Source organism: Triticum urartu, chromosome 6, assembly GCF_003073215.2.
Source record: "Triticum urartu cultivar G1812 chromosome 6, Tu2.1, whole genome shotgun sequence".
NCBI lineage: Eukaryota > Viridiplantae > Streptophyta > Magnoliopsida > Poales > Poaceae > Triticum > Triticum urartu.
The window spans coordinates 158,052,881-158,070,372 of record NC_053027.1 but is presented as its reverse complement, the minus strand read 5'-3'; positions in this window follow the sequence as shown (position 1 = coordinate 158,070,372).

Below are 17,492 nucleotides of genomic sequence, written 5' to 3'. Positions count from 1 at the left end.
AATTAATTTCAAGCCATTCGCTTCTTCCATTTGATTGTCCGTGCAGCCATCCCATTTAATGCCAACAATTTTTTTCAACGTCATCTTTTGATTCACTCATCAAGTGCCAATGTTAGTACTTTTTTTCTCCGTGCATTTTTAGTGCCACAATTTTCTTTTCTTTTCTCTGCATGCACGCACGATCCGCTCCAGATCCGATTTTCTTGCTCTCCTCCCGATCCATTTTTTTCCCTCTTCAGATCTTTTTTCGTTCGAGATTTTTTCACGCAAAAATTGGTGTGAACAAGAGAGGATTCGGTCCTTGCATCACTAGTGAGCCAACTCAACTAGCCTACCACCTGACTTACGATCCCTTTCTTGAACAAAAGAAAGTAAATGGACTATTTAACATGTCTCCTCTACTACGTATGCATAAAAACGCGTTAATTTAGTGTTTAATTTTTTTCCGCGCTTAGGTACCCCGTTCCTGCTAACTTTACCGACGGGGGGGGGGAGGGGGGGGGGGGGGGTGATGAAATATCCTCCGTTAATTTTCGTGTGAATAACATGGTAACTCAGATTTCATAGACCTGATAACTTATGTACCCCGGTCCTAAAAACTTTGTCGGCGAGGGTGAGGGTGGGGGAGTTGTTGAAACATACCACGGTAACTTCTGTGCAAATAACATCATAACTCAAACATGGCAGACCTGATAACTTATGTACCCCGGTCCTGATAGCTTGGTCGGCGAGGGTGGGGGTGGGGCAAGTCGCTGAAACATGCCATGGTCACTTCTGTGCAAATAACATGACAACTCAAACATGGCAGACCCGATAACTTATGTACCCCGGTCCTGATAGCTTGGTCGGCGAGTGTGGGGGTGGAGCAAGTCGCTGAAACATGCTATGGTCACTTATGTGCAAATAACATGATGACTCAAACATGGGGGACCTGATAACTTATGTACCCCGGTCCTGATAGCTTGGTCGGCGAGGGGGGGGGTGGGGCAAGTCGCTGAAACATGCCACGGTCACTTCTATGCAAATAACATGATAACTCAAACATGGCGGACCTGATAACTTATGTACCCCGGTCCTGATAGCTTGGTCGGTGAGGGTGGGGGTGGGGCAAGTCGCTGAAACATGCCATGGTCACTTCTGTGCAAATAACATGGTAACTCAAAACATGGCGGACCTGATAACTTATGTACCCGGTCCTCATAGCTTGGTAGGCTAGGGTGGGGGTGGGCAAGTCGCTGAAACATGCCATGGTCACTTCTGTGCAAATTACATGATAACTCAAAACATGGCGGACCTGATAACTTATGTACCCCGGTCCTCATAGCTTGGTCGACGAGGATGGGGGTGGGGCAAGTCGCTGAAACATGCCACGATAACTTATGTGCAAATTACATGATAACTCATACATGGTAAACCTGATAACTTTGTAGGAGGGTTCGGGGTGGGGGTGTCGTTGAAACGTACGACGGTAACTTCTATGCAAATAACATGATAACTCACACATCGTAAACATGATAAATTATGTATCAGTCCTGGTAACTTCGTCGGAGGGGTCGGAGTGAGGGAGTCGTTGAAACATACCACGATAACTTCTATGCAAATAATATGATAACTCACACATCATAGACATTAAATTATGTACCCAATCCTGGTAACTTTGTCGGTGGGGTTGGGGTTGGGGGGGAGTCATTGAAACATACCACGGTAATTTCTATGCAAATAACATGATAAGTCACACATCGTAGAAATGATAAATTATGTACCCAATCCTGATAACTTTATCGGCGGGGTTAGGGTGGGAGGAGTTGTTGAATCATACCACGATAACTCTTATGCAAATAACATGATAACTCACACATCGCAGACTTGATAATTTATATACCCGACCCTGATAAATGTGGCGACTGTGGCGAGGGGTGGGGGGGCAACCCCGGTAATTTATATGTAAATAGCTTATTAATAGACACATACTAAGCTGATAACTCACATATAAACGCCATTATAATTTTTGATTTTTTTGTTGAAAAATATACAACCGGTAATTTCTATGTAAAAAGCATGATAATATATACATCACAGATTTGATAACTAATATTTTAGTTTTAAACACCATGGTATCTTTCATCCAAAGGGAAAAAAGTTTTTTAAACATTTTCATTGGTAATTTATACTTCCTCATGCCTTAACCTTCTCGTACTGTAGTTATCAGCCTTATCATGGTATAGTTATCATGTTGCTCATATCATAGTTATCACGCTGGTCATGCCAAAGTTACCAAGACAAACTTTATTTTTTCTGATATGGCAGAAATAAGAAAGGTTCAAATAATATTGTTTATCTACAATAGACAACAACAAGAGGTGGCTTAGTTGGTTATTAGGCTCAATAGGTATTGCATATACGTAGGTTCGAATCCTCTTTCAAAGATTGGTAGAAAGCAAGCATGGGAAGATAACGTAGGAACTAGTCGTGCGGATCTGTCGCTAACGACCAGTCGACTGGTCGTTAGCACAGTCCTTAACTAAAATACGTCGAAGTTGCAACCCAAATAATGACATACACTAAATATTATTAACGTTTTGGGATTGGTAAAGTCATTATAGAAATCTTGTTATTGACGAAAACATTGTTTATCACTGAAAGAATAATCTACCTTGACGAGACTAGTATCGACGTCAAATGGGAGTTTAATACGTTTTGTGTTAAGAGCAACTCTAGAAGACCCCGCATCCCGCCCTGGCCCGTAAAAATAATCGTCAAAATGCGGGCCGGGCGGAAAACATGTCCGATCAGACCCCGCATCCCGCCCCGGCCCGCAAAAAAATTTGAGGGGCACGGCAAAATCTCGGCCCCAACCCGCGTATTCGCGGGTTTTCCCCTCGCTGTTGCGGTGCCCTGCATTACAGAGAAGCAGTTGGCGGGAGGGACATTTCAGCCCGCGCCTTCTCCCCACCTTCTTCCGCCGCCGAACGCCCTTGCTTCCGCCCATCCGCTGTCGGCGATTCCGGCCAAATCTGCGGGTGGAATCGCGCCGCAGGGCCGTCCCCCACCCTCCCGCGCCGATACGCTGCACCAACCCGCCCGGATTCGGCGAGAATAGCCGCCCCTCGTCGTTGTCGCCACCGGGATCGACCACCGTCGAGCCCGCCCCTGTCGCCGTCCGGAATCACTCGCCGCATCCGCCCCCCGGTTAGTGTTTGTTTTGTGATTTTTTTGCGAGCGGTATAGTTGATTGACGTGCTGGCGCCGGTATGCATGTAGATGGAATTGACCCCGTGCGAGAAGTTCTTACTCTCCTATTCATCTGATTCGGATGACTCGGATGTTGAGACCATGCTTGCAACCTTTTGGCAGCAGAGATTGGTGATGGCACTTGCCATGAAGGAGCACGAAGACGAGAACCGAAAGAGGAGGCGAGGACCGACCGTCGGGCGTCTTTGCATTCCTCGGAATCGCCATCTTGGGAACGAGATGTTGATGCAACACTACTTCACGGAGAATCCTACATATCCACCGCACCTCTTCCGGAGAAGGTACCGAATGCGCCGATCCCTCTTTGTGAAATTTGTTCAAGCTTGCGAGCCAAATTACCGGTATTTTACTCAAAGAAGAAATGTTGGGGGCTTAAAGGGATTTAGTGCATATCAAAAAATCTCCGCAGCTATGCGGGTGATTGCATATGGCGTTCCGGCTGACTACGTCGATGAGTACCTTCGCATTGGTGAAGAAAATACAATTGAGTCAGTGCGTAGATTTGCAAAAGTGATCATCCGTGTCTTTGGTCCTGAGTATCTTCGGCACCCACCGAGGATGACACAAAGAAATTGATGGCATCTAATGAGAGGAGAGGCTGGCCTGGCATGCTAGGTAGCATTGATTGTATGCATTGGACTTGGAAAAATTGCCCAAAGGCATGTCAAGGAATGTATTGTGGCAAGTCTCATGATGCAACAATTGTGCTAGAGACCGTAGCATCCGAGGATTTATGGATTTGGCATTGCTTCTTTGGTATACCGGGCACTCTCAATGATATCAATATGTTGCAACAGTCTCATTTGTTGGCTAGGCTTGCTAGTGGTGATGGTCCTGCTTGCAACTACACTATCAATGGGCATGAATACACAAAAGGGTACTATCTTGCAGATGGTATATACCCTCCTTGGTGCACATTTGTCAAGAGCATCAAAGATCCCAAAACTAAAAACAGTGTGAATTTGCAAGGGTGCAAGAGGCAGCCCGAAAAGACATTGAAAGAGCATTTGGTGTTTTGCAATCTAGGTTTGCCATTGTCCGTGGTCCTGCTCGTTTTTGGTATAAGAGAACCTTGAAAAATATCATGACATGCTGTGTTATCCTTCTGAAAGTGCAACCATCCCCGGGTGGTTTTGGTAATTCCTAACAACATATAGCTCATTGAGCTAATGCTACTTGAAGATAAATATTTCAGAAAAAGCTCAATGATTGGCATGGCATGGATTAGAAAGTGGATCCCTCAAAATGCTAAGGACAAAGGATTGGCTCAATCTCAAAGCTCAGGACTCTACATTTTTTATTTTAAGTGATCCAAGATCACATTGAGTCCATAGGAAAAGCCAATACTATCAAGAGGGGATGAGGTGTTGCTTAATGAGTTTCTTGCTCAAAGTTCTTAGTGATATACTCCAAAAACCCTCAACTACTTTCTCACATCCATATATGTCCCAAACCAAAAGTCAAACTCGGCCCCACCGAAACTGTCTATCCGGAGCCACCGAGTTCAGTTGACATAGCCACTGCCAGAAACCCTAGTCTTTTCGGTCTTACCGATAGGGATCTCAGTCTCACCGAGATGGGATTGCAAACTCTCTGTTTCCCTTCGTAACATTTCGGTCAAGCCGAGATGAGCGATCGGTCCCACCGAGATTGCAATACAAACTCTCTGTTTCCCTTTTGTAACATTACGGTTCTACCGAGAGAGCGAATCGGCCCCATCGAGTTTTCCTGGCCAACTCTCTGGTTAGTCTATTACCAAAATCGGTCTCACCGAGTTTGTGTAATCAGTCTCACCGAGATTACGTTATGCCCTAACCCTAATGATATCGGTCCCACCGAGTTGACATGTCGGTCCCACCGAAAACCCTAACGGATGAACTAAATCGGTCTGACCGAGTTGTATGATTCGGTCCCACCGAGTTTGGTGATTTGTGTGTAACGGCTAGATTTTGTGTGGAGGTATATATACCCCTCCACCCACTCTTCATTCGTGGAGAGAGCCATCAGAACATGCCTACACTTCCAACATACATTTTCTGAGAGAGAACCACCTACACTTGTGTTGAGGTCAAGATACTTCATTCCAACCACATAAATCTTGATCTATAGCCTTCCCCATGTTGCTTTCCACTCAAATCATCTTTCCGCCAAATCCTATCCTATGAGAGAGAGTTGAGTGTTGGGGAGACTATCATTTGAAGCACAAGAGCAAGGAGTTCATCATCAACACACCATTTGTTACCTCTTGGAGAGTGGTGTCTCCTAGATTGGTTAGGTGTCACTTGGGAGCCTCCGTCAAGATTGTGGAGTTGAACCAAGGAGTTTGTACGGGCAAGGAGATCGCCTACTTAGCCCTCCGTGGACTCACGCAACCGTTACCCTTCATGGGTTGAAGTCTCCATCAATGTGGATGTACGATAGCACCACCTATCGGAACCACGCCAAAAATCTCCGTGTCTACATTGCGTTTGCTCCCTCCAAACTCCTCCCTTTACCTTCATATGCAATTGTTTTACATTTCGCTGCTATACTCTTAGAATTGCATGTGTAGGTTGTTTGCTTGACTTGTGCTAAGTTGCTAAAATCTGCCAAGAATTAAAATTGGGAAAAGGCTAGATTTTTATTTGGTCAAGTAGTCTAATCACCCCCTCTAGACTTACTTTCGATCCTACAAGTGGTATCAGAGCTTTGGTCTCCATTTGCTTTGATTTCCATAGTTTTTGGTGGTCATAACCTTGGTTTCACAACCTAGGAGAGTATGGCGTCTAGCGAGGGAAATTACCACCATAGAGGTCCTTACTTTGATGGTACTAATTTTGCTAGTTGGAAGCATAAGATGAAAATACATATTCTTGGACATAACGCCGTCGTTTGGGCTATTGTGTGTATTGGCTTGCAAGATGAATTCTTTGATGGGAAAGAACCAAACCATGAAGCTACCGCGGAAGAGTTAAAGATGCTGCAATACAATGCTCAAGCTTGTGATATTCTCTTCAACAGATTGTGCCCCGAAGAATTCAACAAAATCAGTCGTCTTGAGAATTCAAAGGAAATCTGGGATACTTTGATTGACATGCACGAAGGTACCAACTCCGTCAAGGAATCCAAATTGGATGTGCTTCAAAGTCAACTTGACGAGTTCAAAATGAAGGATGGTGAAGGTGTCGCTGAAATGTACTCTAGGCTTGCTCTCATTACAAATGAGATTGCCGGCTTAGGAAGTGAAGAGATGACCGATAGATTCATCATCAAGATGATCCTAAGAGCCTTGGATGGAAAATATGATACCGTGTGCACATTGATCCAAATGATGCCTAACTACAAAGATCTCAAGCCAACGGAAGTCATTGGAAGAATTGTCACTCATGAGATGTCACTCAAGGATAAGGAAGAGCTCCACAACAAGTCAAGTGGTGCCTATAAAGCCTCATGTGATGCCCCCACATCATCAAATGAGAAGCAAACCTTCAATGAAGAATTGAGCCTAATGGTGAATAACTTCAACAAGTTCTACAAGAATAGAAGCAAGGAAAGAAGTTCTAAGTCAAGGTCCTACAATGACAAAAGATCTTCTAGTCGTGAGCATAACTGCTACAATTGTGGAAGACCCGGACACTATTCAAATGAGTGTACGGCTCCTTACAAAAGAAGAGAAGATTATCCCAAAAGAAGAAGTAGGAGAGAAGAATCACCGCCAAGAGAGAGGAGTAGAGATGATCGTTATGAACGAAGATCCTCTCGGAGAAGCAAGGATTCGGAGAGGAAGGACAAATCATCAAAGAGCTACACAAAAAGAAGACATCAAGCTCATGTTGGTAAATGGGTATCCAGCTCCGACTCCGACAGTCACTCCGAAAGAAGCTATCACTCCGACTCCGAATATACTCAAGATGAAGGTGTTGCCGGTCTAGCACTTGTGTCAACCAACTCCTACGATATATTTGAGTCACCAAATGAAGTAAGTGGAAGATTCTTCATGGCTAAAGGCCCAAAGGTATCACACCCCGAGTATGTTGATTTCAATAGTGATGAAGATGACTTGCTAGGTGATGATGATTTACTTGTTGACAATTCTAGTGATGAAAACTATGATGAAATTGCTATTAATCATGATAATCAAGACAAAATGAATGACGATGATAATAAGGAGATTAACGTCTAACTAAAGAGCTAAACACTCTTAAGTTAGCTCATGAAACTACCTTGGAAAATCATCGAGATCTTTTAAGGACTCATGAGAAGCTACGCTTTGAAAAGCTCAACCTTGAGCAAGAGCATGAGTTCTTAAAAGCGATCAATGATGATCTTCGCAAGAAAATTTCTTCTTACATTGCCAAGCGTTTACTTTTGTCTACTTACATGCCACAAGTTAAATCTAGCAACAAGAGTAAGAAAGATTCTTCTTCTAGTAGTAACAATAATCATGCTAAACTCAATGATGTTGCTTCTAGTAGTTTTCTTGATTCCACTAATGATTCTCTTAGCCAAGTTACACTTGAGCAAGAAAATAGCTTATTGAAGGGAATTATATAGAAAAGTGTTTACAAGAGCCTTGCAGGAAGTAAGCACTTTGAGGAAATTGTACGCAAGCAAGGAAGACACCGGAAGAATCAAGGTGTTGGTTTTGAACGAAAGTTCAATGCCAATGGAGTTGAGTGGGAAGAAGATCAATACCCCGAGACGAAGTTTGTTCCTCAACAGGAGAAGTATGATCCTACTTCTTTCCAAGGAACACAAGCTCAAGATGATGTTCCACCACAAGACCACAAGCTAAAAGGCAAGGACAAGCTTCAAGAGGAGATTGATGCATTTGAAGAAGCTCCCAAAGCCTTGGTCAAGTGGGTTGCCAAGACTACATCAAGTTCTACTTCATCAAGTATGACTACAACTCCAAGGATTCTCATCAAGATGGTGTGGATCCCGAAGAAGAAGAACTAGAGAGTTCTTGAGGGTGACTCCGCCAACATACTTCACTCATATCATTTTGGCGAGGACAAGTGCAAACAACTTCCATATCTTGCACTAGTTCAAGGAGTCACAAACCCTCTTGTTGGTAAGACAAGGGACAAGGTAACCTAATGCTTTCATGGACATCATCCTATGTGAACATTACTCTATGTTTATGGATATCCTTGTTCGTTCCTTGTGGGACTAACCCGTGTAGGTATTGAAAGTGCAACTCACTCCAAAGGATCTACATCAACATTGAGCATCTACATCTTCAAAACCTACATGAAGTCATCATTGACAAAACCCAAAGTTAGTTCATCCCTCTCAGGGGGGATATCACATCTAGGGGGAGCTTTACTCCTATCAATTGAGCTAAAGCAACTCTAATGGAGTGAACACAACAATGCTTTATGTAAAAGTGGCAACCCCACTTGCGCTTAATGATGAGTATGACCTACGATCAAATGTTCTCATTTGACTCCTAAGTCAATATACTCATATATAGATGACCTAGTCATCGCTAAATTGCTTGATAGATGCTAGAGTGTTTGTGCATACTTTTTCACATATTTCGTTTGACATCTTATTGTGTGAGCATGTTGGATGCATATTTTACTCATTCAAGGACATCCATTTGTTTCTTTGATTGTTTGGCTTTTTCTCTTCTGCCAAATGGATGGACAAGAATGCCTAAGAACTCCCTCTAGCTATCTATGCTTTCCTCATCTCAAACTCTATTCATGCTACATCACAAAGTTTGATCAAGTCAGATTCGAACCACTCTGTGTGAGGAGCACTCGGAGTCCCCGATTGTCATAGACTTAAACTTTCAAAACCTCTTTGTGCATTTCGGTATGACCGAGTCATCCATTTTGGTCACACCGAGACCACTAAGTTGATCTAGGTTTTCAATCTCGGTGCAACCGATTAGAACGTTTTGGTCACACCGAGTTGCAGTAACCGCTTGCAGTTCTGCATCTCGGTTCCACCGAGTCATTCCACTCGGTCACACCGACAGGGTCAGGTTATATATACTGACGGGTCAAATTTTGGAATTTTTTCTGAAACCCCTCACCCGCGCGTAACCTGCTCTGCCTCTTCGGGTCTCCGGATCGTCCTCTCGCCGCCAGTGACCTCCCGCCGCTGGTCTCCGCCGCCGTCAACAACAATCTGCTCCGCCGTTGCCGCCGTAGAGAACACTCGCCACTCTAGGGTAAGTGTTCGACCCCTTGTGCTGTCTTCTTCACTCCGATTCCTAGCACAAGGACAATGCCATGTTTCTTGCCACGATTGAGACTAATTCATCTAGCTAAAACTCCCTTAGGTCTAGATCGATTTGAAAATTTTAGGGTTAGATCTCCACAAAACTCATCTCGGACCGACCGAACTGTAGAAATCGGTCTCACCGATTCGGCCTTGGCCATTGCACATGCCCTTTTCGGTCTGACCGAAACGTGCAAATTGGTGTGACCGAGTTCAAGATTCTATGAAACCCTAGCAATCTCAGTGCCATCGAATGGTGACTCGTACCTACCGAGTCCACTAGTTTAGGTTCCAAGTGTTGCTTCGGTATCACCGAGTTGGTCAATTCGGTAGCTCCGAGATCACTTCTGTAGAGAACGAAAACTAAGCTTTTTGACTCAATTATTTTGCAAAACCTCAGTACTTTGTGATGCTCATCTACTCTACCTCATCTACAACCTATTCACAGGGTCTGCTGACACCTGCAAGATGTCTGATCAAAGTGACAGCCAGAACAAGTCTGAAGAACAAGTCTAGATGAGTGAGGGCACTAGTCCCTCCAGCTCTTCTAATGATGGAAGCAGGAGCACTCCAAGCAACTTACCTAAGGCAGCGACCAGATCCAGGAAAAACAAAACCTCAAAATCTGAGGATGAGGATTATGTGGCCATTGAGGATGAGGCCACTTCAAGGAAAAAGGTGCTGAAAAAGGAGTATGGCCCAGCTGCTACAGTTAAGCCAGGGATGCATAAGAAGGCACCAGCAAAGAGAGTTCCTATGTCTAAGGCCAGAGCATCCACTGCTGAAACCTCCAAACCAACTAAAGAGGCAGTTGAAGAAGGGAAGAAAAGGAAGGAAAGGGTCAAGAAGACCACTGCCAGAGTGCTTGGCAGATCATCCATAATGAGAGGTTCAGATGAAGAGGAAGAGGATGCTGCACCAGCTCCTAAAGCTCAGAAGCTTATGAGAGATGCAATCAAGTCAGGGGCTGCTCCATCTAAGTCCAAACCTGCTCCCAAAGCTACTGCTCAGAAACCTCCAAAACCTAAGAGGAACACCAGGACTATACCAGCTGAGGAAAAGAACAAGGCCCCAGTGCCTGAAGCTGCTGAAGAAGAGGATGATGAATCCCATGTTTTGCGGAAGTTGAAGCCCAAAATTCCTGACCATAATGATGCTCATCCAGTTGCTGAGGACATGCACATCAGGAAAGATGCAGGATTGAGGTTCTGGAGACAGTCTGACCCATATGCTGTCAGGAGGAGAACTGCTGTGGATTATAGGTTTCACACAAAGGAACAACAAGATTTCTATGAAACCATTCTGCTTGACAAGAAGCTCATAGTGTGTGATATGAAATGGGTGGACTGGGAGTTCATCCGGGAAAATGAAGATCATTTCCCTGGAGTGTATGACAGCTTTAAGGCATGTGGAGTTGATGAATTCGTTGGACAAAAGCTCACCAAGTGGAATGATGAGTTGATCATGCAGTTCTACTCCACTGCCCGCTTCTATCCAGATGGGAGGATAGTTTGGATGTCTGAGGGTACCAGGTACCAATCCATAGTTGATGAATGGTCTAAGCTGATCAATGCCCCTGCAGAGCATGAAGATGACTTGGATGTATATGCCAAGAAGAAGAAAGACCACAACTCCATGGCAAACATGTACAAGGAGATCCCCGAAAAGACTTTGGAAACTCACAAGCTTGGATCTGTGCATTTCTTGTTGTCTGGTCTGCCTACGATCAACTGGATCTTGAGGCACACTCTGCTACCCAAGTCAGGAGATCACAAGATGATCAGAGGGCATTCTATCAATCTGCTCCAACTATTTGATGTCCCTTAGAAGTTCAAGGTTATGAGCTTAATGGTAGAAACAATCAAGAGGGCTGCTGCTGACCAGAAGAGAAGTTGTGGGTATGCTCCACACATTCAGGAGCTCATCAACTCTAAGATGGGCACATGAACTTATTTGCTAGACAAGGAGCATCTACCCATATATCCTGATTTTGAAGACAATACCGTTGTGATGACTGAGGAAGATCCATCATCTGTGCAAGCACATGATAAGAGAGAGAAGGCAAGGGCAGAGAAAGCTGCAAGGATGCCAACTGCTGAAGAGGCATCTCAAGTATTCCTAAAGAGCAAGCAAGATCAGCTTGGATATCTGATTCAAGCTACACTGAGGATTGAGAAGGGCTTGGCCACCCTGACTCAGAATCAGGAGAGCCTGGAGAGGATTGTGGAAACAAAATTCTATGATCTTGATCTGAAGGTGACTGAGATTCAGACTGCAGTTGAGCAACTTCAGGAGGAAGCAGAGGAGAGGAGAGGAAAAGCAAACACTAATGCTTTCAAGCGTGTGCCATGAGGTCCAAGGTCTGCTTCAGTGCCAGTCTCAGATGCTAGAGCTTCAGTGTCAACACCAGCAGCTACAACTCCAGTGCCACCTCCAGCACCCACTCCAGCAGCTCCAACTACTTCATCGGAAGCCTTCGTCCTTGGAGTTCTATCCACACCTCCTCCCGAAGACCAAGCCTGAGAGACGTATAGCACTATGCATTTTCAAACTTTTTGGTAACTTGTTGCCAAAGGGGGAGAAAAATGTATAGATCACAGGCTTCGAGAGAGTGTGTCTATTTTTCTATCTCTCTTGCTATTTTGGTTGAATTACTTTTATTGTGTGAAAGTGCGTTATATTGACTAGAGGGGGGGGGGGGGGTGAATAGGCGATTTTTATGAAATTCTTCACTGAGGAATTTGCCGGTGAGGAAATTCCTTAGCGAAGAACTACTAGCAGCGGAATGAGTACTCAAAAGTAAACATAACAGAATACAAGCATAGTCATCATGATGAAATGAAGACAGGCACAGAGTACAGTAAGCGTAAGCACAGGATAACACAAGATGAAGACAAACAGACTGAAGAAATTGAACTGAGGAGATTGAGAAAAATGAGAGTTGTAACTTGAAAAAAAACGCCCATATAGAAAGACCCGCTTGAAGACTAACTCAAAATTCTCCCCCTTTGTCATCAAATGACCAAAAAGATTGAATATGAGGACTAACGCCCCTGAAGAATATCAAGTTGATGAAGGAGCGCCAGCGTTGTTGGGGTCGTTTGTTGTAGTAGGGCCTGCCGCAGTGTCGTCCAAGTCTTCATTTTCATCAGCATACAGGAATATCAAGTTTTCATTTTCATTTTCATCATTTTCATCGAATATGAGCTGGCCACCAGAGAAGGAACCTTGACCTTCTTGAATTTCTTCGGTGGAGGTGTAGACCAGTCAAAATCTTCCTTGAGACCCATTTTCTTCAGATCGTCTTCACCATACAGATGTGACAGGATGGCCCAGGTGCGAAATGAACCAAACTGACGCTTAACCCATTTATGATTTCGATCCACCTTCTGGTGAAGACTAAGCAGAAGCTCACGGTCAGTCATCATGACGAATGCCTTCATCTATAACAACTGGTGCCTTGCCCTTTCCATCAACCGAGGAATATGTCTGCTTGAGGACTTCAATCGGGGGCAAGTAGCCGAGGTGATTTTGAAAATCAACTTTGTAGTTGAGTGAAGACCTTGTCCTGAGGAATCTCATAATCTAAGGTGCATAAGGCTTCAGCTCAAACAGAGACAGTGCAACATTTGCCAGAGTCCTCATGAAGAAAGCATGATAATTGACAGGAATGCCATGAATGATGTTGAATACCAGATTCTTCATGATGCCAACAATTTCCTCATCAGATGAGTCGTGGCCTTTGATAGGACTCATTGTCCTCGTAAGAATACGATAGACAGTTCTGGGCACATAAAGCAATTCCTTCACGAGGAATTTGGTTCTTGGTGCCTGACCTGGCTTCAAAGGTTTCATCAACACCTGCATGTAGTGATTTGTAAGCTCAGGTTCACTGTAGATGCAACGAGCTTCTTCAAAGGGAGGACTGAGTGGTAAGGCACAAAGCAATTCAGAAGCTGGTGCAGTGTAGTGAGTGTTTTCAGACATCCAGTCCAGCACCCATGAATTCACATCTTCAGAATCTCCTGTGATGTGCAGCGTTGCACAGAATTAAAGAATCAGTTCTTCATTCCAATCGCAGATGTCAGAGCAAAAGTTTAACAGTCCAGCGTCGTGAAGAACACTAAGGACTGGTGCGAAGCACGACAGAAATTCCATATCCACGTGAGGAATATGCTCATGGTAGAAGATTTTCTCTTTTTTGAACAACACCGAGGAATAGAAATTGGCTTGACTAGCAGTCCACAAATGCCTCTTCCTAATGCGAGCAGAGTTATAAGGGTTGTAGTCTTCGAAGAATACATGCTCGCCGAAGAAATCATCAGCCCTGAACTTTTGCTTGCGTGAGAATGGATCCTTGGGCTTGGGCAGAGGAGTGTCAGTGAGTTGCATCACGACCTCATGAATCGCAATATCAGGTTCTTCAGGCTAAGGAATTTCTGGTTCCTCTTCAGTGGCAGTCTGCGTCTTCAGATGTTCAGCAGTAGCAGTTTCTTCAGCACTAGTGGCTGGAATTTCCTCATGTACAGATGAAGTGGGGTGAGTTTCTTTAGAGCCCATTTGAACAGTTTGTGCATGCGACTGAGGTATTTGCTGCAACGGTGTGAACATTGGAGAGTTTGGATGCTGACTTTCCCAGAATTCATCACTTATTACTGGTGTGGAGCAGCCAATGTCCACATCTTCATCTTCCATTTCTTCAACGCCAACCTCTTCAGCTGTGAACTGAGGCATGGGCGAGGAGATGACATGTGTTGAAGGGATCGTATCCACTTCAATTTCTTCATCAATCTGCTCTGACGAAGCAGCAGAATGATTTTCTTCATTAGATCCGCTAGGGATCTCATATTCTTCACCAAAAGGAACAAGGTCTTTTGATGGCCTGGTTGAGATGGGAACAACATCAATGGGATTAGCAAATGAACTTGTCATAGGCTTCATCTTCTTCGAACCTGAAGAATCCGAGGCAGCTGATGCTTTCCTTTTCTTCACTGCTGCACGCTCCACATCCTTGGTCTTCTTCACATCTGATGCAGATGGAAGGATTGGAGTTGGTGTAGGCGCAGGAGGAGCAGAGGAATCTGGTTGATTTTCTTCATTTTCTTCAGGCGCACCACTAGTGGGTGCCCTGGCAATTTCTTCAGCGGCTGGAATGCAGTCATCAGCCCTGGAACTCACGTTTTCTTCAGCAGCCTGATTGTCATCAGCGGTGCTGGCATTTTCTTCAGTAGGCTGAGCAGATGCTTCAGCCTGAGGAATTTCTTGTTGCGTTGGGGCTGTAACATTGGAGGTGAACTATTTTGTTATCTTTACAAATCTGACTTTGGCTCCCAGCCAGTCAGCATAATAGCGATCAAATTCATCACTCGGTTTCTTGATTTCTGATTGGAGAGCAACAAGTTCTTCAGGTGAAAGCTTCAGAATGTTTTGCTTCAGAAAGCGCTCTTTCTTGTACTGCGCTTTCTTCACCCTCCTCCCCTATTCAAATTTCCATTTCTCTTCTTGAATGAAGTGGGTCAGCATGTGACTTTGGCCAGGAGTCAGCTTAAAGTCAGGCATAGGAGTGTTGGGGTCCTTGTGCCAAACATCAATGTATTCGAGGATCAACTTGGGATCCAAAAGCAGTGGCACATTTGTTCCTTTGGCTCTAGTGGCCCTGACTTGCCTATCTGTGATGATTTCAGCAAGTTCACTATCATTAGCTTCGTCTTCTTCAGACGGCTCTTGGAAGGCGACCTGCTTCTTCCGAGGAATAGGGCGAGGACCTCGTCCAGCAGTGGCCTTTGTCTTCAGTAGAGAGGGTCCCGTTGAGGAAGTTGGTGCAGCTGAGGAACTAGCTTAGACACCTGAGGCAATGGACATGCCTGCAGTCTTTTGGCACGAGGCAAGATGCACAGGTGCTGAGGACTTTACTGGAACAGCTGAGGACTTTGGAGGAGCTGAGGATTTTGAGGGAGCAGGAGCAACATGAGGAATTGGCCGTGAGGGCTTTGAGGATTCTGGTCATGAGGGCATTGCTGAGGAGCTTGGCCTTGAGGGCATTGTTGGTGAAGCACTTGGCTTGCGCGCAGGCTTCTTTGACATAGCCTTCTTTGGCTTGACAACAGAGGCCTCAGCAGAGGCAGCAGCAGCAGCAGAGTCTTCATTGAATTTCCTCACTGCTTCTCTGGCTTGCTTAGCCAACTTGGCTTGGCGCTTTGCCCATTCGTCAGGATAGCCCTCACTGCGCTTGAGGCTGGTGGGATCAGCTATTTGGCCAGGTGCCAATGGAGCTCTTGGGCATGGAGGATTGAGTACGAATTTCTTCATGTACTTGGGAGTAACATACCTGTACTCCCTCCACTCTCTAGCCCATCTCCTCTCTATCTTCTGAATGCGCACCTTGCGCTCATTCTTGGTTTCCTCAGTAGGTGTGCAGTACCCAGCATATATTTCATCAGGGATCTCAAACGCTGTATTGACCTCAGGCCTCTTTCCTCCTTTCTGTGGCTTCTTACCGTCAGCCATTTTCTTCAGTTGAGGAATTTGGACAATTGAATTCTCTGAAGAAGTATGCAACTTTTCTTCGAGGAACGCTGCAAATGAGTTAAGTTGATGAGAACCTAGTGATTCAACAGCTAACATGAGTACCTGTGAACAGAGTATAGTTGCGAGGAATTTGGAGAGGTCATATGCGTTCTCAGAAGGTTTTTCAAAAAGAACAAGTTTGAGGAATTTGACCAGATGAGTCTTGAAGAATTTCACTAAGTGTTCTTTGTCTTAGGTTCTAGAGTTGTATAGATCGAAGATCCACACAATGAGGAATCTTGAAGAAAAATGATGCTTAGAGAAACGAATCAAGAACAGATGACTTCTGAGGTGTTTAGTGTGTGAAGATATGAAGAAAAACACCTTTGAAGATTTTGTAGATAATCATTCGAATCAACGAGGGCAGTAAAAGTAACTTTTAATTACCCTGGATGAAGAACACGACGAATAGTGAAGTGGAAAGGTGAAGTTCGTCTGTGTAGATTTTCCACGCCCTAACTCAGCGGAGGAAGACGGCTACGGCGGCGGCGGAGTGAAGATTTCCGCGGTCGGTGCGAGTATGTCGGCGACGAGGTCGAGGTAGTGAAGCTCTTCCTCACCGGCGACGATGAAGTAGCGGCGGCGCTAGGGTTTGAGAAGCTCGAGCTGGAGAGAGATCGAGCGGAGTAAAAGAAGTGAGGAAGGGAAGGAGGGGTATTTATAGCCACCCTGAAAAATTGTTCGCCCGAAGAAATTGGACGAACGTGCCCCTGACCCTTCTCATCCGCTTGACATGTGTCACCCACGTACTGAGAGGTGGAGATCGTGGGTGAATGGATAAGTGTATCGTGTGATGCGGAACGGTTTGAGCGGCAAAGCCGAAAATTTAGATAAGATAGGTTTTAAAGTTCCGTTCGCAATTTCTTCAACTGACAAGGACACAGTGAATATTTTGAACGAGTTTCAAATAGAACGTACATGAAGAATTTGTGAACAGATTGGGTTGAGTATAGCATAGAGGGGAAGGGTCCGATCACATTCACTTAGCAGAAAAACCAACTTGAAGAATTAGCAATAAGTGAATGTTGTAGAGGACATAAACTTATATATATATATGTATAGCCAATGAAGAAAAACGACGGAAACAGTGAAGACAGTGCAAAGTTGAAGAATATGATCAATTGAGGAATTTCAACTTTTGGTGGTGGCGTGACCAACCGTATAAGAATGATGATTTTAGACACCGCGTACAATTATCGTAGGGTTCTGAGAATCAAATTCTTCGTTAATTTCTTCACACTAAGAGTGTTATTCTTCATTGATTGAAGAAAAACATTTCTTCATGTGTTGCACATTTAAGTCATCAATTTTGCATAAGTGTTAGGATGAGTGTCCTTTTCAAAGAACATTCGAAGATTCTAGGATATTTAGCTCACACCGCAACTTGCTAAATCTCTTCTCATCCAAGGGCTTTGTGAAGATATCAGCTAGCTGTTCTTCAGTCTTCACATGCTCAATAG